General features: G+C 41.0%; 1 long non-coding RNA gene across 4 annotated transcripts; it reads left to right on the top strand.

The window, feature by feature from the left end:
- LOC104594563 (uncharacterized) lies at positions 1–25,746 on the top strand. Of its 4 annotated transcripts, none has more exons than XR_016083012.1 (3): positions 1–2,677; positions 19,069–21,795; positions 24,954–25,746. It is a non-coding gene; the product is annotated as an uncharacterized LOC104594563 (long non-coding RNA). The 4 variants fall into 4 exon arrangements; XR_016083011.1 differs by having other exon boundaries at positions 22,519–25,746; XR_016083010.1 differs by having other exon boundaries at positions 2–2,677; positions 19,069–25,143; positions 25,271–25,746.
- Positions 25,747–26,664: the final 918 nt, after the last annotated feature.

Here is a 26,664-nt window from a genome sequence, read left to right as displayed (position 1 = left end):
ACATGGCACCCGTCTTCGCCGTTTGATACCTCAACGCCACGCGGATAGACATGTATCTCGCCGAGTCAGGAGAGACACCCCGGATTCAGTCCAGGACACCTCATACATATTAGGCACCTCAACAAGGCAGCTAGCAGCACCTCATTTAGGGCCGACCTGTGGTACCTCATTGTTATCAGTTCAAGGGGCTTTGGCATGAGGAGTAACCTCCTTGAGAACTTGCTGACCTATGGTACCTCATTAGTACCAGTCGAAGTGACCTTGATGTGGGGAGCAGCTTCCCTCGAGAACTTACCGACTTGACTGAGGTCCAGGTGGCAACCTACGAAATGTGTTCGCCAACCTCTTTCGTGGGCGTCCCATCATTCTCGAGTCCTCCGAAATTAGCTCCCTTACTAAATGTTCCGGAGGAAGGCACAAAAGCCTAATATGCATGCAAAACTACTTCCGAAGACTTCGGACCGGTTAGCCACGTCTTCCTGGAGATCTTGGACATAGTGCATGAGCTCATGCCAAACAATAGCTATCAAGAGATAAACACTTTAAATCTGTTGCATTCTAACAATTTTATCTCCATTTAGCTAATTTAAACATCGAAATGACCTCTGATGTAGCACGATCTGGGCACTCCTAGCTGGTTGGAACTTGGCTCCTAGCTGTGACAGACAGCACCTGGGATGAAGAGGAACGTGAAGGGTTCCCGGGGAGCTCTCCCGGCGGGAACACTCCGATGGCTAAGTTAGAATTCTGAGGAAAACTCAAAGAAAACACAGAGAGTTAAGAGTGCTGAAAGTGCTAGATTCAATACCTTTGCTTCGCGGGGGCCGGGGTCCTCTTATACCAGAGCTCAATCACATCAGGCGTAACCGTCACTGCCCTAGCCGTTACTGCCAAGGCTGAGGTGGCAGGTGTAGGCTATTGCTGCAGGGTACGGACTCGTCAGGCGTGCCATGCTTTTCAGAGACGGCAGGCACGACGCCACCTGGCAAGAGATGTGGGCGCTTCCACCAGATCCGACAGGTACGGATGTCAGGCGGATCTTCCCTGCAGGCTGCCGAGCTACTTTGCATCGAACTGCCTGGGACTGGATTGCCTTGCACCGAGGTGCTCGCACTAGAGGCGAGCCTTAAGCAAATACGAACAGGAGTCTTCGACGGTGCTGTCCCAAGGTATTTACCCCTCGGGACACTTAGCCAAAAGCTGGGGTGCTCCCTTCTTAGGAAGGGAGAGCTCGAAGCCCCTTAGGAGGAGCTCGGGTCCCTTTGCACGGAGGGAGCTCGGGGCGCTCCACCCTCAGGCTTGGGGCGAGCTGGGCCTTGTTCCTCGGCGAGTTGTCACACCCGCCGAGTCATTTGGTTGGGCCTCGGCGAGCTTGTTACGCCGAGTTGTGGCCAGGCTATCGTGCTGAATTGTCAGTTATGCCAGGTCATGTCCACGTGTACTCGTGCTACTAGGGTTGGCCGGATCACCCCAAAGATAAAAAAAAAAAAACATGATAGACAGCCCGATGAAGAGAATAAAGAGATTCATTTTATAATGGATCTGGAAAATTTAATGTACCTCTTCAAATAGACTGGGTATCGATGCTCTTGGTCACAGGGACAGACTGCTTCGCCTTCAAGGTCGTGATTGCGGGAGAAATAGCAGGAGCATTGTTGTAGCCCCGAGTTTCGGTAGTCATCTTTTCCGGTTCAGACAAAGAGAAATAGAGATTGAGAAATCAAGGAGTCGGCGATCAATAGGAGAAGAAGAAGAAGACGACAAGAGTCTGGAACTTCTTCTTCCTCGGAAAATGAGTTCTTGACTTAGCTCGACGCAAAAGAGCCCAATTCGGTTTTTTACGTGTGTTTCAGGAGTGCGCCCTGCTTCAGTACCAACTCGATTAGTGCTTGCTTGACTTGGCCCGTCAATTTCATTGCAGAGTAGTTCTACAACGAGAAATTTAACTCGTGACCCTCGATCCCGATGCAGCTTTAACTTGTTAATCAGAGCTGTGAAGTAGGTAGGAGCTTTTGGACTTTGAGCAAAAACTTTTACAGAGGCTGAGGAGACATTAGATTCTAGATTTTAGAGAGATGGCAAGGGACTTCTAATCTCAGTTCATATAATATTTTTTCATCCGCAAAATTGCCCTTGTGTTTTATTTCGAAAATTTAAAGAACAATGAAGGGTAAAATCGACTGCAAAAGGATAATTTTAAAATTAAAAAATTATATAAGTAACATGACACTGCATACGAACGGATTATAACGATGCGCTAACGGTGGAGAGGATTTTGTCTATTGTCGGAAGACTTAAGGGTCTTTTAAGTTAATTTTCAAACCATATGGGTATTTAAGTATTTAACCCTTAAATGTGTTCGGTTTTCTGTTTCTTGTTTTGTTTCCACTCGAGCGGAGCTGTTTGGCCTAATGGCCTTGTCGCAAGGAAGAAGAAGAACAAAAAATATTATAGTACTGCTGTGTTTGAAGCTTTCACCATAGACTGAAGGAGGGCACTTTTCTCCCCAAAACATTGTAACTTGCCTATAAATTCTTCTTCTCGATTCTCGACAACCATAATGCATTCTCCCATGCCCATGGTCGACGGTTTGAAAGGTGGCCTCGGATTAAGCAATCAGAACAAGAAGGTAGTAGCGTGAAAATGCATTGAGATTTTATTCTGCGGAGGTTTTGATGTAAGTAATCAAAGACCCATATACTCAATGAGGTTGCTCTAGATGTAGATTTTTTTCTTATCCTTTTTGCTTTCATCCTGTTATATATCCCTTAACCTCTTTTGTTTTTTTTTTTTTTTTTTTTTTTTTTAACGAATATTGTACATTTTAGTATTGGACCAACTAGTTTATTGGGTAAATGGATATTGGTTTTCTTTTTTTCCCCATTTCAAGATTCATTAGGCGAAACTATGTTCTCATGTGAAACTTAAGTGTTTTAGTTGGGAATTCTAATGGTTCCAGATGTGGAAAGCTGTCAACGCCAAGAACTATCCTACAAATTTCCAGCTTATTCAAATCTTTGACCCGGGGGACAGGCGTTTATTGTCACTGATTCCTAATATATTATGTATCTATTGTCACTAACTCCTAACATATTATGCAATATTTGATACACCATCCACGCATCCTGGTGTAAGTATGCATTGGATAATACTACCTTTTAGCCAGATTCTGTAATCATTCCAGTTTATTACTGTTATTGGAAGATTTCATTTATGTTATCTGGGTTTCTTATCTATAATATGCATATGAAATTTGTACTATCAATCACTTGAGAAAAAACGATTATGTGCACATTTTGTTGATGTATCAACACACTGTTTTATGCTTTGATATTGATATTCTCATGCATATCCATTTGTTTTCTGCATGGATCTGACACTAGTCTGGAATGAATATATTTTAAATTATTGATGAGTACTGGACTTTATGGCTTGAATTCCAAGTCGAGTAACATAGTGGCTTTGGGATGATATGATAACTGATAGCCAATCTAGTTCAGTGGAAATTTTGGGAGGGTTTGGTTTGAGTAGTTTAGAAATTGATTCTAATCCTCTTGTAAATGTCATATAGTTAATTTTTATGATGTGGCACTGAACAGAGTGGAATGACAGAACTGGATTCATGTAGTCATATAGTTGGGACAAGCTTTTGTTGAGTTGAGTTGGGCTCGCCATAAGTGAGAAAATTTTCCTTTAAGAAGAATGACAAATTGCCTGGTTATAGTGTTATTGGCGTCTATGGCATTCTGGATTCTATGGGCTTGGTTCTTTGTGTTTTAGATTTTTGAGCTTTGATAGGGATGCCTTTTCTAAGGGTGGTGGAGAGGTATCATCTATTGTGTTTCATGGGTTACAATAGTGTTTATATTGGGGAAGAGTAGAGTTAATTCTTGGCCCTTGGAGAAGAATTCCTCACTTGGGAAGAATGATGCCTTGGTAAGAAAGTTTGCTTTTGGAAGAGTTCGTTTTTGATATTTTTCAAGTCATTACAATCCTCTGGGCAGACTTTTATTCATAACCTTTGCCTATACACATAGACGTCTTACTGAACTACTAAAAATTCTTGTGTTTGTGCAATTTCTCTTTTTTTTTTCTTTTATTTGTTGCCACCAACCATGAACACATTTCTGTAGAAAAGAGAAAACCCTTCCAGCTAATCTTAGATGAACGAAGGATTAGTGTGCACTGATCCCTAGTCTTTTTTTTTAATTCTGTTAAAGTGTGGAATTTGAAGGCTAAAAGTCTGCATTTTGTTGAATTCCTCTTCATTTTATATTCATAAAAAAGAAAAAACAAAAAGAATTCTGCTTCATTGCAGAAATGATCCCAAACAATAGAATCAGAAATGAACAAAGAAATTCTGCTTCAGTTCCAGTTTCACCCTGATGAAAGGTTTAAAGCAACTTAAAGTAATTGTAGGTAATCAGTTTTTGCTCAAGGATTTGGAAAAAATGTAGCTCCAGTGATGCCTTTTCTTGTTCATGGAGAATTTTTGAAGAGAATCAAGTGTGAAGAAGGAGCAGGAACTGAGATAAAGAGGAGTCTAGTTCAAAAGGGCCAAACAGAGGTAAAGCAAGAGTTTATTAGCCTCTGTTTCATTGTTTCATACCTCATAAGGGGGTGCCTTGTTGCCTAGGTGAGCACCTAGGTGATAAGATTTTTTTTTTTTTTGAATAAAAACCATGAATTCTAGGGTAGTTCCATAGGTTTTGTAGCTAGTAGCAATCATCTTTCACTATTAATTGTCTATAATCTACACAAAAAATGTATTAGCTTCATTTAAAACATAGAGAATCAACATATTCATGAAAAAAAGAAATTTTAGAAAATAGAGGGGCTGAGCCTCTATTTTTGTCATAGGAAAATAAGAAAAGAAAACAAAGGATGAAAGAAGAAGAAGAAAATTAATATGTATTGATTGGACAAAATTTTGAGTTCTTCCATGCTTATTAGTTAATGTTTTGAAGTCTTTGAGGGTTCAAGACAGTATACATCTTGATTAAACCCTAAAAAATAAGAAAAATATTAAAAAGAAACTAATATTTTATCTCAAAATTAATAATTTAGTTTAATAATGTTTGTTTTATTATTATAATCTCAGAAAGTTAAGAATATAAAGTATCCAAGAGCATCATGTAAAAAATATCTTGGAAACAAAGTGAGGTGACCCTCCATGAGTGCCGTATCACCTAGGCATCATTCTACATGTTACGCTTTGTATTACTTTATTGTCATAGTTAGGTAGTATATACTAGAGGTAATCTTTATTTTACATGGTAGCGGGTTGTTCTTGTATAAATTGGTGTAGCAATAGAATATATGCTTTTTTTGGGTTGTTTGGTGTTCATTTTATTGATAACAACATGTTTGTGTTTTATTGGATGCTCACAAGAAATTGTTGTGACTATGTGAACTCATGAAAACCAAATCACCTAGGCATGCACTCACTAGGCAATTTGTTTTTTTTTTTTGCTTGATTGATAGCACGCTTGCATTTCACTGGAGGGTTGCATGAAAGTTGTGGTTGTGTGAATTGTGAATTCATAATTCAACATGTTTGGCTACCTTGGTATTTCTAGGTTGTCATAGTAAGGTAGTTGAAGCTAGAAGCAATTTCTTTTCTTTTTTTTTTTTTTTTATATATGCTAGCGAGTTGTTGGTATGTCATTTGGGGTAGCAACAACAAGATGCATTCATTGGATAATTTGGTTTTTCGTTTAACTAATAGCATGTCTGTGTTTTATTAGAGGATCACAAGTAAGTGTTGTGACCATGTGAACAAATCAAAACCAAATCACCCAGGCAAGCACTCATTGGGTGATTTGGTTTTTCATTTGGTTAATAGCATGTTGTGTTTTATTGGAAGGTCAAAAGAAAGTGTTGTGACCATGCGAACTCATTGCTCCATATGTTAAGCTATCTTTGTATTTCTCGATTGTCGGAGTATGGTAGTGGACCCTAGAGGTATAGTTTTCAAGGTGTAGAGGTGAGGCTGGGTGATGTTTTTTTAATAAAACCCATCTTTCACTATTAATCATTGCCTAGTTGCCTAGGTGATGTTCTTTTTTTGGAATAAAAAACCATGAATCCTTAGGTGATTCCTCAGTTCCATAGGAAGCAACAACCATCTTCCACTATTAATTGTCTATAATCTTCATAAAAAATTTTAAGCTTCATTCAAAACATATAAAATAAACATATTCTTGAAAGAAAATGGAAGAAAGAAAATAATTTCAGAAAATAGAGGGGTTGAGCCTCTATTTTTGTTCTAGGAAAAGAAGAAAAAGAAAGAAAGGGTTGTAGTCCAGCAGAAGAAAAAATAAAATAGAAGAAGAAAAGAGAGAAGGAAGAGAGAAAAAGAAGAGAAGATACATCAGATGGCTTAGCTAAATTTGGTGTGTACTTGGAGCATTTGTATAGCGACAAACTTCCTCCTTTGTAACTTGTAGGGGTTCTTCCTCTACTTTGTACATCTTCTCATGTACCTCTTCTTCCTTTAATGAATCCTGGTTAAATTTTCTCAAAACAAAGTTCTTATTCAAAAAGATGTGGCTGGCGGCACCTAAGTATTTATACTTAGGGCGACAACTTATAACAAATAGAGGAGGAAATGCTAGAAATACCCCTACACATAACATGTTTCAACACTCCCCCTCAAGTTGGAGCATATATGTCAATCATGCCCAACTTGTCACACAACTCATTATGCCGCAAATAGTGAAGACCCTTTGTAAGGACATCGGCTAATTGTTCCTTGGAACTGATGTAAGGGGTACAAACTTCCCCCTTTTCAAGTTTTTCCCTTATGACATGCTTGTCAACTTCAATATGCTTGGTCCTGTCATGAAGAACTGGGTTGGCTGCAATATTAATGGCAACTTTGTTGTCACAATAGAGAGACATTGGACCATCACTAGAGAAGCCCAACACTCCATGTGCCATGCGCCATGGCCCTATACTCGGCCTCAACACTAGATTTGGCCACTACACTTTGCTTTTTGCTCCTCCAAGTGATCAAATTTCCACTAACAAAGGTACAATATCCACTAGTTGATTTTCTATCATCAACTTCTCCAGCTCAATTTGCATTTGTGTAGACCTCCACTTTCATATGGCCATATTTCTAGAATAATAACCTAGCTCTTGGATATTTCTTTAGATATTTGAGCACTCTCTCAATTACCTCTAAATGGGAGGTTGTCGGTGCATGCATAAACAGACTAAGGACACCAACAACATAAGCTATATCTGGCCGAGTCATTGATAGGTAGAGAAGTCTTCCTACCAACCTTTGAAACTTCTTGACATCTGTAACTGGTTCTCCAGTACAATCACCAAGACAATGGTTTTCATCAATAGGGGAATCTATAGGCTTTGCTCCCAACTTTCCTGTGTCTTGTAAGAGATGTAGGATATATTTCCTTTGAGAAATGAAGATGCACTTTTGAGAGCGGGCAACTTCAATACCAAGGAAATAACATTACTGTCCCAGATCTTTCATCTCAAACTGCACAACAAGGGATTTTTAACTCTCTGAATCTCAGTCCCAATTCCCCATAATCACAATGTCATCAACATACACAATTAAGGCCACAACATTCTTTTGGTTCCTTTTGACAAATAAAGTATGGTCAGACTGGCATTACTTGAACCCAATTTGTTGAACCAGGCCCTTGGGGATTGTTTCAAACCATATAAAGACTTTTTTAGTTTGCGAACTTTCCCTTCACACCCTTGTGCTACAAACCCAGGAGGTTGAATCATGTATACTTTTTCTTCTAGATCCCTATTCAGGAAAGCATTTTTAATGTCCAATTGGTGAAGTTCCCAATCAAAGTTAACAACCAAGGATAACATAATCCGAATAGTGTTCATTTTAGCAATTGGGGCAAATGTTTTTGCATAATCGACCCCATACACCTGTACATATCCTTTTGCAATTAACCTGGCCTTGTACCTCTCAACTGACCCATCTACTTTGTGCTTTACAGTGAAAACTCACTTGCACCCCACTGGCTCCTTGCCTTTAGGAAGACCCACCAACTCCCAGGTGTTGTTTTTGTGTAGAGCACAAATTTCTTCCTTCATTGCATCTGTCCATTCAGGTATAGATATGGCTTCTACAACACTTTTGGGAATGGAAATGCAATCAATGGCAGTTAGAAAAGCACGAAATGAGGGTGAAATGTTTTCATAGGACAAGAAATGGTTAATAGGATGCTTAGTAGTACATGATCTAACACCCTTCCTATGAGAAATTGGAACATCAAGATTATTGGTAGAATTATCAATAGTAATATGTTCAGTAATGTCAAGGGGAATAAGGGTATTTGGATTTGCCTTCAAAGAGTCATATGATGTTAGATGTATAGTCTCTAGCTGCTCCACATCCTATGGATTCAGTTGTTCCTTACTACGCCTCACGAGAACATGAAATGGAGAAAAGTCAGGAATAGAAGGGAGAGAAACCTATGGAACTTGCAAGAGATGTGATGGCATATGATTGATAACATAAGCCGTGACCATCACAGCACCAACCCAAAACCGTTTTGGAACATTCATGTGTAGCATCATACTACGGGCAACTTCAAGAAGATGTCGGTTCTTCCTTTCGGCAACACCATTCTGCTGTGGTGTTCTGGCACACGAGCTTCTATGAAGAGATCCGTGAGAGGAAAAAAATCAGCTAAATCATGATGAAAGTATTCCTTTGCATTATCCGATTGGAAAATTTGAACTTCAACATGAAATTGAGTAAAAACCATACACGGTGGAAAACTTTCACAATTATGGGTACTTCTTTTCTAGAATGTATAGGATATATCCAAGTATATCTAGAGTAATCATCAATGAATCTGATAAAATACTTGTACCCACCCTCAGTAGGTATGTTCATAGGGCCCCAAACATCAGAAAAAACAACATGGAAAGGCAAAACATATCTTTATTATTTGATGGAAAAGTTGTTTTACAATGCTTGCTCAGTTGACATGTTTGACATTGCAATCTAGTGACAAGCACGGATTTAAAAAGTTTAGGAAACATAACTTTCAAAGGCTTAAAGGACAAATGACCAAAGCGATTATGCCACAATCAAACTTGACTCTTAGTAGATTGACTCACAGGAGCTAATGCTGCAAGACAAGCTTTATTCTCCAAAATGTAGAGGTCATCAACCATATCTCCTTTACCAATCATCCTCCTTAAGGCTGAATCCTAAAAAACACAAGAACGAGGAAAAAAGGTTAAAAAACAGTTTAAGGATTGAGTAATACTACTTATGGACAACAAATTAATAGGAAGTTTGGGAATATGAAGGGCATGGGGTAAAACAAGGCCATCAGGAAGGGATACAGATCATTGACAAGCAATAGTGGATAAAGACCTATCAACAACTCTCACTTTTTCCCTCCTAGAGAGAAGAGTGTAGGTCTGAAATAAATTTGACTTATTAGTCATATGGTTTGATGCCCCTAAGTCAATGATCCAAGGTGACTCAGGAACAAAGGTACACACAAGAAATGCAGAAGCACCTTTACCTAATGTAGAAGCAAAGGAAGTAGAAGGGGTAGGAGCCAACCTATCCATCTATCCAAGAGTCCTACCATTACAGTTCCAAATGATCTCTGAAAGAGTTAATGATGTCTTCCTTAGGGTCAGAACCACCGGGATTCTCTTGAGAAGTACTAGTAGTTAGATTATTTGTTTGGTAATCTTGCGCAGCCAGATTTGCATAGGTAAATTTCTTTTGAGGAGGCTTATTTGATGTGTCTTGATTCTTGGTTGCCCGCTTGGGCTTCCCCACTAGCTCCCAGCAGGTCTATCGAGTGTGTCTAGGCTTCTGGCAATGAGTGCACCACAACTTGTCCTTGTCACAAATTTTCCTTGATTCTCCCTTTTGTATTCCAGTGTTACCCCCTCTTGCAGCTAGAGAAACTGGTTGCTCCCCCTCAGAAACATTCATTAGATTATTTTTTCTGCTTTCTTCAGATTGAACTAAGGCATATACCTCCTGAACTGAAGGAAGTTCTCTACTTCCTAAGATCTATACCCGAAGAGGTTCATAAATAGGATTAAGCCCCAACAAGAAAGCAAACACTCGTTGTTGGGAGACAAGTTTTTTGTACTCTTTAGCATCCTCATCATCCTTCCACTCAATAGTTTGATAATGGTCCAGCTCCTTCCATACAGAGGTAAAGTCTGAATAGTATGTAGATAGTCCACGGTCTCCTTGCTTACAAGTAGATGATTCTACTTGGAGTTGGTAAATCTTGGCAAAATGCCTCTCTTCAGAGTAGGTTGCCTTGACTTGTTCCCAAATCTCACAAGTTGTATCAGCCCATATGAAGTTTTTCTTTACATGAGGCAGCATGGAACCTAAAAGCCATGACATAACCATACTGTTTTCTTGGTCCCATCTATCATGTTTAGCTGTACTAGTTTTGGTTCTTTAATCTTTCCACTTATATAACCAGCTTTCCCCCTAGCTGTGATATAAAGTTTAATGCCTTTGGACCATTCTAGATAATTTAGGCCATCAAAAGGGGTAATAGTCATAGAGAAATTCATGCTGTCCATATCCCCATTAAGGTTTCCTTGAGGGGAAGTAATACCAGAGGTTGCTGAATCCTCAGTAGCCATTTTACCCAATGTTTTACTGCTGATTTTCTAAGAAAAAGCTGAGAAAGAAGTTCTGTACTTCTACAGCATTGTTATTGGTACACATAGTAGGCTAACCAACCACCCAAACAGAGAGCAACACACTAACCAAGGAGAACAGCAGTATATCCACCACCTGTAACTTAAAAAGGGCTCCAAAAATAGGTTCAGCCGGACTGTAGGTCAGTAAACCTTAGCTGAAAAACACTTCAGCTTATAGGAAAGGAGACAACCAGCTCCTACAACCCCTAACTGTGACATTCACAGTAATCACACACTTAAATGTGAATGTAACAGTATATACCTGGAGTACAGTAGTGATTCCACGATCCACATTCCATAAAAAACTAGGTGCAAACCCTAGAAATACTGCTCACTGCATTCGGCTGTCACCACAATCACCGCAAAGCCTCTTCTTGGTGCAACGACCAAGAGAGAAAAGAAAAAACAGGAAGACTAAAAGGCTAGGTCAGTCCGAAGGAGTTTTCTCTTCCTCTTCCAATCGAAAAACAGAGTTTCAGATGGAGAACTCGATCTGATAAGATTAGGCCCAGATCAGCGCTCTGATACCATGTAGTCCAGCAGAAGAAAAAATAAAATAGAAGAAGAAAAGAGAGAAGGAAGAGAGAAGGAAGAGAGAAGAAGAAGTTCTTATTCATAAAGATGTTGCTGGTGGCACCGAAGTTAGTATTTATACTTAGAGCGACAGCTTATAACAAATAGAGGAGGAAATGCCAGAAATACCCCTATGCTAGTACATAGCATGTTACAACAAGGGTGAAAGAAGAACAAGATGATGATGATGAAAATAATCAATATGTGTTGATTGGATAAAATTTTGAGGTCTTCCGTCTTCCATGCTTATCAGTTCAAGTTTTGAAGTCTTTGAGGGTTCAAGGCGGTATAGCCCAATCCCTCCTAAAGTTAGATTTTTCTGTTGGGAGGCAGGAGGCTGTTAACCAAATTACAAATACCTGTGCAAGAATCCAAAGAAGATGGAATTTCTGGGCTCTCTCTCATGTGTGTGTCCTCTGTATGAAGAGTGGGGAGAATGCCAATCACCTTCCTTTACATTGCTATTTTGCCTCTAGCTTGAGGAAGCTAGCTTTTCAGTTGTTTGGAAAACAATGGGTGACACCAGCTGAAGTGGTTGATCTATTCAAAGTTGAGGTGATGGCTTGTAGCATTTGGAGTACCTTGGCAATGTTTACGTGGGGCTGTTCTGTGGAGGCTGTGGTGTGAAGAAAATGTGAGTGTGTTTGAAGAAAAAAGTAGGGATTTGGATCAAGGGCAGCTCACTGGGCTGTGGTCTGTGAAGACTTCAGAGGAGTTTCACTAAACGACTTACTAAGAGGGTGGCTGGTGGTTGCTGATTTCCAAGAATGAAGGCAGCAAAAAACAGCTGAGTGGGCCCCTCCTGCAGAAGGGGTGATTTAATTAAACTTCGATGGATGTTGTCCTGGAAAACCAGGGGCTTCTAGGGTATGTGGAATTGTTGGGGACCATGGGGAGGGGGCAATATTATTCTCAGCTGCTCAGATCCAGTCGGTCATGGGAACTCCTTGAGAGCAGAGCTGCTAGCCCTGACTCAAGGTCTTGAACTTTTGAAGCTGTAGGATTTGAGGAATGTGCAAGTGGAAGGTGATTGTTAAGTAGTCTTAAGTTGGATGGGGACAAGCTCTCAGGCCCCTTGGTAAGTGAGGAATTTGGTGAGATGAGCACAATCTTTAGGATCCTCCTTGAATGCCTTGTTCAGTTGGGTCCCTAGAAGTTCAGATGTGCAGGCTGATCTTCTGGCAAGGTCAGAGGTTAGTAGAGATTGTCTAGTTTGGGGTTGTCCTGGGCCAGGTGCTTTATTGTAAGCTGCTTTTTGTTTTTTATCAGTGTTTTTCTTTTTTCTCCCTTTTCTGTTGTTGTCTTTGGTTGTAAGTTACCTGAAATGGTTGCTCAGATCGATGCTCCTTGCACAGTTTGCCCTACTGCTTGCTTTTGAAGCAGTTTATGTTTTTTAATGATAAAAAAAATGTTGATTGACCCTAACAAATGAGAAATAATAAAAAGAAACTAGTATTTTAACTTAAACTGAATCGTATAGTTTAATAATGTCTATTCTATTATTGTAATTTAAAAAATTAAGAATATAAAAGTATCTAGGAGTACTGTGTAAAAAATATCTTGGGGATTACACAAGGTGACCCTCCATGAGCGCCTTATTGCCCAGACATTTCCTTGACAATTATGGATGTCTAGATGGTAATATATAGCAAGTTACTCTTCTAGCCTCGGTGATAAGTTCTCTAAAGAAAGCAAGACAGGATTTGGGACCAATGATGAAGAGAAGTTTCATTTTGTTGCTTGGCCTCAAGTCTGTCTATCTAAGAAAAAGGGGGGATCAACATCAAATCTGTCTTATGAAGAAAACTCTGTTCGGAAAGGAGTTATTGGTGGTATGGAAACAAGAAAGATGAGTTATGGAACTGCCTGGTTCGAAGTAAATAGCGGTGATCTGTTATGGGCCCAAGCGTAGGATCGCGTCACGGGTCGCTCCACCGCAGGAACCTCAGGTCTTTCCTTGCCCTTGGCCTTGCGTACAGGCCCTATTTTGACTATCTCGTGGGTGATTTGTCCAAGAGACCATCCGAATTCTCCCTTGGGGTGATTTGTCCAAGAGACCACCCGAACTCTCCTCACTATTTTCTTGGCTGGAAAACTGAATGCCTTTATTTCAATTCGTAGCTCCTTAAATAGGAGATTACAGAAGGGAATTCCTAATTAAACTCAAACTCCTAATTACCTACTCCTAATGGTAATTCACTCTTAAGATAAAGATAAGAGATAAGGGATAAGATAAGGATAAGGTTGGCGCGAGTTTTTTTGGCGTCCAGATAAGGGTGGGCCCACCCCTATGAGCTGTCGTGTGGGCCCCGCTCTGCTGCTATTGTCAGGTGCGTGCGCGCGGCTCATGGTGCCGCCGCCGCGCAGTGCGTGCGCGCGGTGCCGTTGCGCTCGATGCCGCTGTCTCGCAAATGCGTGCGCGCGGCTCATGGTGTGTGCTGCTGTGTGCGCTGCCGAGCGGTGCGTGCTGTGCGTGCTATGCGCTGCCGGCAGTGTGTGCTGCTGTATGCGCTGCCGAGCGGTGCGTGCGCCGCGCTGTCGGGTTGCTGTGTGGCACTCTTGGCGGTGCGTGCTGCTGGGCGGCCCGTTGTGCGTGCTGCTGCCTATGCCTGCACCGAAGTGTGCTGCCCGGTGGTGTGTCCATAACAAGTCGCGTTGTCGGGTTGCTGTACGGCACTCTTGGCGGTGCGTGCTGTTGGGTGGCCCGCTGTGCGTGCTGCTGCCTATGCCTGCACCGAAGTGTGCTGCCCGGTGGTGTGTCCATAACATCACACCCCTCCCGGACTTCGAGCTTGTCCTCAAGCTCGAATTGGGTGTCAAAGACACCCTCAAAGGAATCCTGAATGGCTTTGCCCTCCTGGATCGGGTTCCCATGGAGGGGGTTCATCCTCCTCTTCCTCTTGTTTCACCAGGAGGCAGAAAAGTCTCTTGCACCTGTGCCCTGCTGAGTAGAGTTCGTCGCAATTAAAACATTGCCCCCTTGCCCTGCGTTCTGCCATCTCCGCCCTAGACAAGTGCTTAATAGGGGGTGTACCGCCGCTACTCCCCACACTGGATGCTGATCTGGAATTGGTGCTCGTCTGTGTCTTTCGTTCTGGGCTGGCTGCTGGATATGGGGCCATTCCGAGGGGTTCCCTATTGGCTGCCAGTGAAGACCCTCCTTTCGTAGGCTTTGGGTTTGTCCAAGCCGCTGCTGGGCATCCCATGCTGAACGGCCCTTGGCTAATCTGTAGTTTGCGCTCGAAGGCCCGGGCCAAATTCATTGCCGTGACCAGGTTAGGCGGGCTCTGCATCTCTACATCCACTCTCAGGGGTTCGGCTAGACCAGCTGTGAACATATCCACCTGCTGGTCTGGGCGCACTGACGAGGCCCTGGCGAGAAGGGTCTGGAACTGCCGCTGATACTCCGCGACGGTCCCGGTCTGCTTGAGGTTAATGATCTCCCCCAAAGGGTTGCTCGTTAATGGGGGCCCGAACCGGAGGAGGCAATACGACTTGAACTGGCCCCAACTAAGGCCTGGTTCTTCCTGCTCCACTCGGTAGAACCAGAGTTGTGCTTCATCGGTCAAGTGGAATGCTGCCAGGCTGACCTTGTCCTTCTCTTCTGTGCGCTGATTGTGGAAGAATTGCTCACAGCGGTACAGCCAGCCGAGTGGGTCGCCGCTGCCGCTATATGAGGGGAACTCCAGAGGACTGTATTTGGGTATGATTGCTGCTGTCGGTGTGTTGTTCTGTCGCTCACCGGAGCCCTCTGTCCGGTCTGGGCGGCGGCTGTGGTTAGTGGCTGCCCCTTCCGGGCTCCCTTCCCTGGTGGAGAAGTATAACTCCAGTAGACGCCGAAGTTCCTTGACGTCCTCTTTAACTTCTCTTACCTCCGCATGATTTTCCGCGAGACGGTGTTCCAGCTCGTGAACCTTGGACGATAGCTGCTCCATGTCGCCCATGACGCTTGGCTCTGATACCAATTTGTTATGGGCCCGAGCGTAGGATCGCGTCACGGGTCGCTCCACCGCAGGAACCTCAGGTCTTTCCTTGCCCTTGGCCTTGCGTACAGGCCCTATTTTGACTATCTCGTGGGTGATTTGTCCAAGAGACCACCCAAACTCTCCTCACTATTTTCTTGGCTGGAAAACCGAATGCCTTTATTTCAATTCGTAGCTCCTTAAATAGGAGATTACAGAAGGGAATTCCTAATTAAACTCAAACTCCAATTTGAACTCAAACTCCTAATTACCTACTCCTAATGGTAACTCACTCTTAAGATAAAGATAAGAGATAAGGGATAAGATAAGGATAAGGTTGGCGCGAGTTCTTTTGGCGTCCATATAAGGGTGGGCCCACCCCTATGAGCTGTCGTGTGGGCCCCGCTTTGCTGCTGCTGTCGGGTGCGTGCGCGCGGCTCATGGTGCCGCCGCCGCGCAGTGCCGCTGCGCGCGATGCCGCTGTCTTGCAAATGCGTGCGCGCGGCTCATGGTGCGTGCTGCTGTGCGCGTTGCCGAGCGGTGCGTGCTGTGCGCTGCCGGCGGTGCGTGTTGCTGTGCGCGCTGCCGAGCAGTGCGTGCGCCACGCTGTCGGGTTGCTGTGCGGCACTCTTGGTGGTGCGTGCTGCTGCCTATGCCTGCACCGAAGTGTGCTGCCCGGTGGTGTGTCCATAACAAGCCGCGCTGTCGGGTTGCTGTGCGGCACTCTTGGCGGTGCGTGCTGCTGGGCGGCCCGCTGTGCGTGCTGCTGCCTATGCCTGCACCGAAGTGTGCTGCCCGGTGGTGTGTCCATAACATGATCATGACTGGACCACTATGTCTCTCCAAGAATGGTGTTAATATTTGGAAGGGTGCCATGAAGTTAGTGGAACTCTCTAAGTTCATTGCTTTTAAACCCGGAAATGGGAGTGTATATCATTCTGGAAAGACAGCTGGTGTCGATTAAGACCTCTTTTTCAGGCTTATCCCCATATCTTCAATATGGCCCTGAACAAGGAAGCCCCAATTTGAAACTGTTATGAAATTATTGCTGGGGAAGTGGTTTGGGCTCCAATTTTGCATAGATATGCTTAGGATTGGGAGGTTATGGAATTGTTAACTCTGTTGGATGAAATTAATGAGATCCAAATCCAGCTCAGATCCTATCCAAAATTCATGAGTTGTCTTCTTCTCTACTTTGTAGCTACAGATGGATTCCTAGGGATTAAATCAAATAACTAATAATTTGGATAGATCTGGTGTGGGCTGGAATTGTTTGTAATGTACAAATAGCGTTCCATCTTTTTGATAGGGCTGTTGTTTTTTGTCTTTTTGCTCTATCGATTTGTACATCTCCCCATGCATATCTGGTGTCTCCGGAAGCGTGTCGTTAACCACTTCGGAACACCAGTTTAGAGATTTATAAATTTTTTCAATCCTCACGTAACCTTAAACAACGTAGTACGTGGTCAGGAAGGGGTTGAACCCACAGGGAAGCGAGGGAAAAATTATTGTTTTCTCGTTTCGGACAAATTAAAAGAAAATGGAACTGGGGATTGCAGAAAATAAGAAAATAAGAAAATAAAATTTATTAATGCTGAAATTAAAGGTTCGGAATTACACAAGACAATAATCAAAATTCAAAAATAAAAGAACACTGAAATCAACAAAAGAAATAAATAAAAGTGATCCAAAATTCGGATCCAGTGGCAGTAGTTGTAGATTGGCTGGATGGCTTGCAAGAACCCCTCCTGACAAGATCTGGGCGTCCTTCCCTTCTTCAGCCCTCGAACCCCTTGAGACACCTTAGCCTTAAACTGGACGAATTCGGATTTGCAAAACACACAAACGAACAGAAATTAAATCTATAAGATTGCTGAAATAAAAATAACATGAAAGAAAATAAAGAAAATAAAAGGATGGTTGATCAGATCCAGTGGCGGAAGTTGCAGATTGGCTGTACTGCTTGCAGGAACCCCTCCTGACAAGAGCTGGGCGTCCTTCCCTTCTACAACCCTTGAACTCCTCAAGAAACCTTAGCCTTGTGAACTGGGTGAATTGACCAACCCCTTCTCTAGGGCCCTTGGGGTCCTTTTTATAGAGAAGGGTGGATAAAACTGGGATTAGAGAGAAAGAGGGGGGCGGCAACTGGATTTTGCAGAAATATGGGCACCCTAGGGTTGAGAATGGAGGGTTAGGATTGTTTTAAGGTGATCCTAAGGCTGAGAAGAGAAGGAGAGGGTGCCCAATATTATGTAGGGCTGAGATTTGGGCGCCCAAAATTGGATGGTGGAGATTTAGGTGCCTAGGGCTGAAAGGTGGAGATTAAAAGGAGTGGGTGGCACCCTAGAGTGAATGGCTGAGATAGAGAGTGAAATAGAGGGCTGAGATCTAGTGGCTAAAGGCTGAATGGTGGGGATTAGAAGTTAGGTGGTGCCCTAGGGTTAGAATGCACTCAAAAGAGGGTGCCCTAGAATGGAGGGTGGAGATTAGATGTTAGGAAGGGATGGAAGGTGAGGATTTAGCAGTTAGGGGCGGCTAGGGTTTGTTAGAGATGAAAAGAATGAGTGGAGAGGCACCCTAGGGTTTACTAAGGAGAGGGGAGTATGCTAATACAGTAGGAGGGGCGCCATTCTAGGTTTAGTAGATAAGAGGCGCCCTCCTGTGCTCAGTTTTTCACAAAAACACCCCCTCTCTTAGCTGGAATTCACACCAGCTTCCCAAAAATTGCATTTCAGCCTTGAAACTTCCCCAGTTTTTCCACGATTTGCACAGAGACCCTCAGAGGTCACAATATTGAATTTAATTGGGAAAAGGGGACATTTTGACTATTCTAAGGCCTAAAATACCCCTGAAATGATGCCCTTAAAGCATCAAACTACAGAGTTATCAATATCCCCTCCCCCTTTTTGGGTTAATGTTAGATACCTTTTCCTCGAAAAAATTCCAGCTTGGATCTAAGGATTGGGTGTGGTGGAATGCATTCAAATCTGCCTCATTCTCAGATCTTTCTTCAAAAACTTGAATGAATCAAACAGCTTTTCAGTAGCATGGAAGTGGACATGGAAACCTATATGTCCATCCAAAACCATTTTCTTTATTTATACTGCTATTATGGATAAAATCCTGAGGGTGGGCCTTGGTGCAATGATTAGGTTGCTCCATGGCGACCTGGGTGACCAGGGTTCAAATCTTGGGAACAGCATCTCTGTATGTGCAGTGGTAAGGCTGCGTACATCTGTCCCTCTCCAGACCCCGCATTGGTGGGAGCCTCGTGCACTAGGCTGTTCTTGTTATGGATAAAATCCTCACCATCAACTACCCAAGATCCAGAGCCATAGTTTTGGACAACCTTTGCAGTCTTTGTGATCAAGAGGAAGAATATGTGCTGCATTTACTGGTTCACTACAAGTTCACCTACAGGAAACAGATGCATTTCTTACATTTTTTTGGAATGCCTATAGCTTTTCCAAAAGACTTGAGCACTCATTTTGCTTTGTGGCTCTCTAAATCTTTCAAGGAAAGGGGGGTATTATTCTTTGGAGTTCGGTTCCTATTGTTGTTTTCTGGTCATCATGGTCTCAACCAGAGAGGAATTAATTAGGAAAATGGAGAGGCTGCTCATCCAGTGGACCAATTTATATAAGGAGTTTGTAGGTTTTAGTATGCTGCACCTACTGGCAAGGACTGTTTTGTAGTTTGATTCAGAGGGAAGCTCTCCCTCCCCTTTTAAAAGAAAAGTTTCTTACCATCTTTAAAAAATATTTCATGCCCTTTTTGTAGAAGTTGTAATGGACTTGTGCTCCCTATTCTAACTCCTTTATTTACATTTCAGGAATTACTTGGAATGTGCAGATGTCTATGCAAACCCAACAGAGAGGGTGGCCTGAGGATCAGGTTCATAACAGACACTAAACCAGTCCTTGTATGGTGGATTATGACATTGAGTTGATGAAATGATTCCAAGTTCTGGTGAATTATAAAAGAAAGTTTTTTGTTGTTGTTGTTGTTGATGATGATGTTCATGTGGTTTTATTAGATAGAAGCATGACAAAGTAATAAATTTGACATTCTCAGTTTTTCCGCTCTCACTTTAGTGTTTTATACCGAGGTCCAGGACTAGGTCAATTTCTAGGTAGTTTTTGAATGTAAAATGGGAGGGGAGTTTCTTAACTTCAATAGAGGAAAAAGGCTGGGATTGACAGGCCAAGGATAGTATCTATAAATTGCATTTCAACTTCACATGGACTTTCAGTCAACTGCAATTGAGCAACTTTCCTACGATTATAGTTTGATTTTCAAGTATTTGTTTTGGATGATTTTCAGTGAATATAAATGATCTTTGCAACATCTATACTATATAATGCAGATACTTGCCTTGGTTTTTGTGCAGCCATAAAACTTAAAATCAGAGAATTTTAGTAGCACCATATCATATAAGGTTATTTCTTATAATAAATGGCAGTTCTTCAAATATTTTAATCTTTAAATCTAATCAATCAATTAAAGAGATTAGAAGTTAATGTTTTTTTCATCTTTTTTATTCTTTTCCATTTTATCTACTTTCACATGTGCATGGCACATGCCCTTGCACTCACTACTTAAAAGAGTTGTGGATATCAAAAAGATGTTGGAAGATGGATCTTTGGACAATTGAGGTTTTCAGAAGTAATTTTCCTAAGTTTTATATGAATTACTTTGTTGGAAGGATGAGATTATTTACTTACATCCATGTTTGGACGGAACATGAAGGGAGATCATTTCAGTTTATCTTTTCATGGCATTTGAAATTGATGAAACTAGCATCATCATCTAAGCTTTATCTTAGCTATATGGGGTTGGCTACATGAATCCTGTTTTGCCAATTCCATTCTTGATGAGGCTAGCATCTAAAAAGGGTTAATTTTTAGTGTTTAAGGAGGAGCAGATTGAGATCATTCTGAAATCTTGAAATTACTTATTTCCATCTTCTGTTCTCAATTACAAATAGATCCATCTTCAAATGGAGAGCTTGTTCTCTCATAACTAGGTAAATTTCCTACCTTGTCAAGCTATAATAATTAACCTTTTCCCCTTGAGGTTCCTCTAAGAAATTGGGAGATTACTTGAATGAGTAGTCTCCATGTTTTCTGCCTCTGTTTCTCCTTAAGAACCATAGGGCTTTGATCACACCAAAATACATTTTACATCAACTTCCAACCACATGGCAGGGTATTGACTTCTCACTTTGTTAGCTTTATACTATTTTATAATATAAGCATGAATGAATTCAAGATAACAATCATGAGTGATAGATGAATGGAAAACCATGGTTTAGGGGGTACTGGAATTCTAGGAATATAAAAATAGACAATTGTAGGAGAAAATAAATACTCATGAACAACAATAAACAATGTGACAGGGGAAAGTATGGTTGCTTATTGACCACGCCTCTCTCTAAAGAAAGGACAGTGCCCTCCTGCAATAAGGGTGTTGCCACAAGAATGCAAAAGAAATAAAATATAATATCTAAAAAGGACATATGAGTCTAACTCTTGTGACATTCTCAATCTGTTGCATTAATATCTATGGTACCTACTTGTTTTGGGATCTCATATAGCCTATCATTCCAGTGGTTCCTTACATTACATCTTTCTATAGAGAGTGAATGCCCCCTTTGAACTAACTCTATGCATTATAAGGACAACTTACCTCATGTAGTTTCAATTTTCCTGAACTGGCATATGTTGTTAGAAAATAAGTTCATGGAGCCTTGTGGTGCAGTAAGGGTGGGGTAAAGTCCCCAGCTATAGGCCCATGCCCATACAAGACCCCTATATTGCCTTTGAGCCTCAAACATGAGAAAACTTTTGTGTTAAGCCCAAGGAAGAAGCCCATTTCTGCCATTCTGCAGTCAAAAGCTCAAGATCCATAATCCATAGTTAAATTTTTTACTCATGACCTAGTTGAAGGCGACTACTGAAGAATCTAAAGGGAATATTGTAGAATGATACTCTAAGAAAATATTTCTTAGTTTATCCTTTTATAAGTAACTTGTTACCTAAGTTAGGGCATCCTTTCCTAGTTTTTCCAATAAATGGTCAATATAACCCTTTTACCAAATTAAATTAAAAGCTTTGAGATTTGAGCTTTGCAGCTAGGTTGCTTGGAGGAAAATGATTCTTCTTCCTAGTGATGGTGAGATTCCAATTTTTCACTTCTCTTAGGTAGTAAGACTTCCTGAAGATTGAAACCTAGTAGTGAGACTATACTTGTTATTCTTCCATGTTCTTTCCTTTTTTTCTTCATATACTAACTCTTCTGTACAAATATCATTAATGCATCTTCAGAACTCTGGACAGTTTTGCAGCTTGAGCAGCCAAACCACTTCAAAATTCATACTTGTGGACCCCCTTGCTTTGGTTTCCATGTGGGCATCACATTCCCTTGGAAACGCTATTCCTCAAAAAATAACTTTCATTATTGCTCTTGTCTTACACGATCAATAGACCTGTGATGAATCTCTGGCCTCAAGCCTGTTACTCTGCTCCTCCAAGTTGCAAGATTACCGCAAAAAAAGAAGGTAGCTTGAATTCTTCAATTGATAGTAGGACTAGTTCAATTAGCATTTGTATATGCATCTGCTTTAAAAGTTTCATGTTTTAGAAAACAAATACTTGGCGAAGATTTTGGATATCTAAGAAATCTTTAACCTGCACACAAATTGGCGAGTTACCTTTATTATGTACAGAACGTCATGATTTAAAATTTACCCATTATCTTTATTGAGAGGTGCCTTAACTGTCTTGTTGCCAAGTTTTTTGCCGTTTTACAATGTCGGCAGGTTTCCCGAAGTTGTTTGCGTCTCAATGGTTTAAAATACCGGTGATTCTCTGACCTGAAAATAAGGGATTTTTAGTTAAGGCATAGTATGTAAATGACTAGATTATGTTTTTGGCTTATCAGGTTCCAAATGCTAACGTTATAAGCAAAAAGAAGACTGAGAGTTAGGAGAAAAGAGTCATATTCATGTTAGAGAAATCATAGCCTTACAATGAAGTGTGACTAAGTTAATGCATTCCATGCATGCGGTTCATGATCAAGGGGATATCACCTTGCATCTTATCTTTACATAAAATATATTGTTTTTATCTATTTATTATTAGTTGGTTTAAATCACTTTAACTGATCTACTTGAATATGACTGAGTTTTCTTGTGTTGAAACATTGCTGTTTTTAGTCTGTGCAACCTTTGAATGCTAATATATTTTCTGTGAATTATTTATTTCTTGTTCTTGTTTTGCAGGGAAACCAAACCATAGTTGCTGATTAATATAATTTATGGAGGTTAAAATGGAGGGGTGCATCCAGAGTTTTATGTGATAAGTGAATACATTTAGATTAGAAGGAAAATTCTATAAGACAGTTGTAAGGCCAGCTATGCTGTATGGAGCAGAGAGTTGGGAAGTCAAGAAACAACATGTCTGAAAAATGAGTGTGGTAGAAATGTGTACATTGAGATGGATGAGTGGAACAACTAGAAATGATAGGACCAGAAATGAAGTCATTTGATGGAACCTAGGGTAGATGCAATAGGTGATAAAATGAAAGAAAGTAGACTAAGATGGTTTGGTCATGTGCATAGATGATCATCAAAAACACCCGTATGAAGTGATTTATTGCAAGTTGAAGGGGCTAGAAGGGCTAGGGGTAGACCAAAAAGGACATGGGTAGAAGTAGTATGAAATGATTTAAGCACCGGTAATTTAACAATGGATATGACATTAAATAGAACAGAAATGGCAAAATGGAATTCGTGTAGCCGACCTCATATAGTTGGGATAAGACTTGGATGATGATGATGATGAACCCTAAAAGATTTTCCTTATCTCTCTCCACACGTTTTTAAGTAAAATCTAATACGTTCACACTCTTTTCCTAATTGCTACTCTAGAACCGATACAATTCCAGGAAACTATAATCCTAGGAGTTTCTGATTGCAGAGCCAATGGAGTATGTTAATTCGGACATGCTTAAGCTGCTGGTTGTTTCCCTATGTTGGGTTAGTTTCTCAAGTGCTGCCATGACACTTTGGGTTGAGGGGAACTGCTTAATGATGTTATGATGGGCTTGAAGTGAACTCATATTTGTTTATGGTCATCTCTACCAATATCTCTGGTGACAAGGATGCATTTTCTCTCCTTTTAGGTTTGCAAGATAATACTTATTGATTTCCAAAATAAAGAAACGGTATGGCTTTTAACTTCAACAGTGGAATTTAGAAGTTGATTTTTAGGACTTGAAAATTAGCATAGTATGTGAGGTGCATTGGGCCCCTTCCCTGGTTGAGAGTTGCTTTCTAGTCATGTGGTTTGTCTGTAAGTTGTGGATATACTTGGTATAGAAATTCTGGCTGGTAACCATTTGCATTGATGTTGAACCATGTGATGGAACATAGTCATGTCTGAAGCCTGTAATTTCAGAGCTTGAAGGCAGTTTCCAATGTGGAATATAAGTTTGTTAGTTGGTGACAACAGTGCAGATTAAGGTTCTTTGCACCAATGTTTCTAGAGGGTTCCTTCAACAAACCTGTGAGGTTGTGGCAAGCATATATAAGTTATTTTCTCTGTTAGAGTAAATACTTTATTTATTTTTCTTGTTTTGCCATGTCTGTTTTATATATGCCCACTTTCTTAGAGAACAACTGAATTTTGTTAATTTTGTAAGGAATTTGCATTCATGGCATCAATTGCGGTAGTTTTGCTATCATACAGCATAAGTACTATGGTGACAGGACTGTGATATTCTACAGCCAGAGGCACTCTTTTCAGACAATTCTAACCATGCAAATTATTTACTTTGTCCATGCATTCTCCTACTTCTGCTTGGTGTTACATAAGCGGAGATGGAATTTGATCCTAAATGACTATGGGATTTCCAAGTAATGCTCCTGTTCTCTAACACGTGGGCTGTCGCCTGGTCCAATGATCCTACCATTCGAGTTTATGTTTTCTTTTATTTTTTCTTTTCGATTTTACAGTTTGGTTAATTTGGTTGGTTATTTCTAGGGGTGTCCATGAAAAACCAAAAAATTGAACTGAACCGAGAAAACCGAACCGGAAAATGTTGTTAACTGAACTGATTGGTTCGGTTTCAGTTTGGTATTTTTGAAAAATTGAAGGACCAGTTTGGTTTTCGGTTAACCTACAAAAAACTGGCAGTTAACTGAGCTGACCGGTATATATATTTTTAATATATGTCACATATTTTGTATATATTATATATATTCATTATATATATAAACATATACATATATTATATTTATAATAATCTATTTATAAATATATTATATATTATATATTTTTATAATATTTATAATATGTTATATATCATTTATTATTTATAATATAATATTATACATATATTTATATAACATATATTATAAATATAAAAAACCAAAAAACTGAAGAATCAAACCGGTCAAAAACTGAAGAATCAAACCGGTCAAAAACTGAAACTGGCGGACCGGTTAACTGGTGGTACCGGTTTGGTTTTGGTCTGGGGAAATGGAAAAACTGGTGGTACCAGTTCGATTTGCAAAAACTGCCCATGGTTCGGTTAACCGAACCGTGGACACCTCTAATTATTTCCCATAACATTGTATTAAGTGCTTAATTCTTTTTTTTTTTGATTGAAGAAAAGGGGACATGATGTTAACTAAATTTTAGTTTCATTGATCAGATGACTAAATCAGTTGGTTGCAATGGACAAGTGATAGTAACCGGCCGTCAGTACCTCCATGGTGGTGTACTAGTTTACATGTTGGAGGACCTTTAAGATGGGTTACAGAGAGCGGAGGCTTTGTGTAGGACATATTTTTAGTGAAGCTCATTGGTTCAAATGATTCTATGTAATATTCTTCTGGAATCAGGTATATTTATAATTATAGCGTCATCTGTGACCAAGAGACTCAGTAATTGAAGTAGTGAATCTGGTGAAACGTAGAATTTTGCTAGAGTATTACTCACCATAAACAGAACAGACTGACACTGTTGCAGGTGGTGCGTAATAAACCAAGAATACAAGATTGTGGTGGGAGCTTTTTCTTATTGATGAGGTGAATCGGCTTCGGTCAGGGCAAGCCCGTGCTCTGATGAAGTGGGGGAATTTCTTAGAGCCAAATGCTTCAGGGCGACTCCGGATCTGGTGCGAATACGGGTGCATAACGGGCGATGAAAACCAATCACCAGTGAGCACGCTTCCATACACATGGGACTCTCGTGTAATGCACGGAAAATTGGCGTTACAGCTTGTTATACATGGATGTATTCGCAGCAGATTGTGGTGTACAGCCAGGCCTCTTTGGGGGGAGGGGGCTATTGGCTGGTTCACTGTTAGCTGTAATGCTAGCATTGATCCTGGGAGTTACATCTGCTACCAAACATTGTCCCAGCAAGTTATGACAGTCGTACATTGGAAACTTTTACCATGAATGGTTTCTCAGAAACCGGGTTCAATCACTGCAAAACCTGTTCGAACACCCATTATACCCTTCCACTGGAAATATAATATCGTCATAAATATAGCATAAAAGTACGGAGATGTTCTGGATGCAAGGCTGTAAAGACTGTTCGAACAGTGTTCGAATAGGCCTTACACTGACTGAAGCCGATCTCGGTTTCTCATGTGCAGCTGAGCTGTTGGAACAATGCTGGGAGTGTTTTGTTAGCAGCAGATCCTTGGTTCGAACAGTGCTGATTATGGGGTTAAACATTGACCATCTGGCTGCATAGGATTAGAGATCAGATTTGGTCCCTCACAGAACCATGGTGACACCAAGGTTCAAAGTATTGACACAAGCTGATATGCCGTACTGGCGTATCAGCCTGTATCGATACTTTTTTTAGATTTTATTTATTTTTTTGAAATTGGTTCAGAGGGGTTGGTTTAAGGCCCGGCTACTCTCTAAACCAGTGACTGACCTAATACAACCCCTGGAGGGGCGTATCGGAAAGCCATTGGCACGATACGTATTGATACTTTGAACCTTGACTCACACCATTCTCACAGCCTATTACAGCTGTGCATTGGGAATATCCCTGTATTTGTATGTTTTTATTCATGGAGAGATATTCTCAATGCACAACTGCAATAAGCTGTGAACACGGTGTGAGCAGTCTTTGAGGACCAAATCCAAATGCATAGGATTGAGCCGAACCGCGATATCCTCAAGTCAGATTTTATGCAGGTGATTATAAGTTACAACATTGCAGCCACACAGGGAGAACATCTCATCCTCCTACATAGTATTACACTATTATGCAGGGGGAGATGTTCCCAATTCACAGGGGTAGTGTATTGTGGGTAGACGTGGGCAGGTGATCCGGAGTCCCCACATGTATCCCACAAGACATCTCCGGACAACTGAGATGCTCCCAAGTCCCAACTGAGA

Source organism: Nelumbo nucifera, chromosome 2 (assembly GCF_055504915.1).
Source record: "Nelumbo nucifera cultivar China Antique chromosome 2, China Antique-T2T, whole genome shotgun sequence".
In the NCBI taxonomy this organism is placed as follows: domain Eukaryota; kingdom Viridiplantae; phylum Streptophyta; class Magnoliopsida; order Proteales; family Nelumbonaceae; genus Nelumbo; species Nelumbo nucifera.
This window is presented reverse-complemented; position numbering and strand designations above follow the sequence as displayed.